Source organism: Rhinolophus sinicus, linkage group LG09 (assembly GCF_036562045.2).
Source record: "Rhinolophus sinicus isolate RSC01 linkage group LG09, ASM3656204v1, whole genome shotgun sequence".
NCBI classification, from domain to species: domain Eukaryota; kingdom Metazoa; phylum Chordata; class Mammalia; order Chiroptera; family Rhinolophidae; genus Rhinolophus; species Rhinolophus sinicus.
In genome coordinates, this window is record NC_133758.1 from 58,953,130 (window position 1) to 58,955,037 (window position 1,908).

At 34.5% G+C, this 1,908-nt stretch overlaps 1 non-coding gene across 1 annotated transcript; it reads right to left on the reverse strand.

Moving 5' to 3' along the window:
* Window positions 1-1,042: 1,042 nt before the first annotated feature.
* Window positions 1,043-1,146, reverse strand: LOC141567048 (U6 spliceosomal RNA). Its single transcript, XR_012489444.1, has one exon. It is a non-coding gene; the product is annotated as a U6 spliceosomal RNA (small nuclear RNA).
* Between the last annotated feature and the right edge of the window lie 762 nt (window positions 1,147-1,908).

Below are 1,908 nucleotides of genomic sequence, written 5' to 3' on the forward strand. Positions count from 1 at the left end.
AAATATAGGAAAATTATTTCATCACAGTGGTAAAAGAACATACCAGATTCCATGGAGTCTGTGCCAAGGCTGCCAGCATCTTCTTCCTGTTTTAACCAGGTTTCAGTAAGACAACATTATCCACTGATGTAAGTTAATGTTGTTGATTTGAATTTCATTAGCCTTATCATTTTTACTATTTAATTTATACATTTTTTTGCTAAGTTCAAATGTATTTTTTTCAAATGTATTTTTTGATAATACAAAATAGTAATCCTTGAAAATCAGAATATATAACAGAAAAGAGCACAGTAACAAGTATTAAACATTTGTATAAAATAACTGTTGCAGTTTGACAAAAATGCACGTTTAGAACAAGCAGTTATTTTTTAAAAATACATAAAAACAGAAAAAAACACTACGCAAATCTGTAGAACCAATGTTATGTCACCACCAGAAGAGCACCAAGCAAAACACCACTGGAAAGACAACATACTTGAAAAGTCTCTATAAATAAAGTAAATGCTAATCTGGTTGAAAAATTGGTGTCTTTGGTAAAAATTCTATGAGGATGACATATTCCATCATGTTATTCATTTCACATTTCCTTTTGCTCAGTCTCCAGTGCAAGCACAGCTTGTGGTATAAACTATTGTTTTCTCATTCTAATAATTTCTCAGTAGATCATGTTCTTTTTCTGAGACAAATAACTGACCACATACTGCGACCTAATGTGCAGCACCAACAAAAGCAGTTACAAAGTAGCCAATGCACACTAACAGGAAGGTTCTTCTTAAAACAGCTGTAAAGTCTGTTGATGCTGGCTTTAAATTCTTCAGGAGCTACTCTTCCAGTTAATGAAGAAAGCAATTCTGATTCAAATTTGTTGCTCTGTCTGAATCTGAGAGGAAGGCAAAGAGAGTGATGTTCCACAGCCATTGATGAAAACTGGTGTTGAAGGATGAGGAATTACTTGTGGCAATGGTAGGAAAATTATGCCTCAGAAGAGAGTACATGAAGACATGATAATTTAGTGAAATTAGAAAAGAATAATATTAGAAACAAAAAATATGAACGCTTCATGAATTTGCGTGTCATCCTTGCGCAGGGGCCATGCTAATCTCTGTATCATTCCAATTTTAGTATCTGTGCTGCCGAAGCGAGCACTTTAATTTATACATTTGTTTTGATTTTATTGTAATAGAAGTAAAGAGTGCAGATATTTAGTTTTGGGTGTGCCCAAATTTATATAATGTTAAAATAAAGTTAAAGTCACAAAGTAACTAAAAGCTGAAGCAACCCGTGTCCATCATAGGATGAATGATAAACAACATGTGGTCTATGCATACAATGGAATATTATTCAGCCTTTAAAAGGAAATTCCGACACATGTGACAACATGGATGAAACTTTAAGACATGTTAAGTGAAATAAGTAGGTCATAATAAGACAAACACTGTATGATTCCACTTATATGAGGTACCAAGAATGGTCAATTAATAGAGACAGCAAATAGAATGGTGGTTTCCAGGGGTTGGGGGCGGGGGGATGGAGAGTTAGTGTTTAATGGGCACAGAAGTTCAGTTTTGCAAGATGAAAAAGACGGATGGTGGTGATGCTTGTACAACAACGTGAATGTATTCAGTGCTACTGAACTGAACACCTAAAAATTGTCAAGATGGCAAATTCCATGTTATAAGTATTTCACCATGTCAAAATAAATAAATAAAATTAAGCTAAAGTCAACACTGGAAATGGGTGAGATTTTTTTTTCATTAAAAGATGACCACACATGAGATTCTTTGGTTTATGTCAGGGTAAGATAGCCTGGGCCTTAGGGCCCATCGTTCTGGGTAGGATTTGTGGGACTAGAAATAGATTGCTCACTCAACAACAAAAAAAACAAACAACCCAATTGAAAAATGGGCA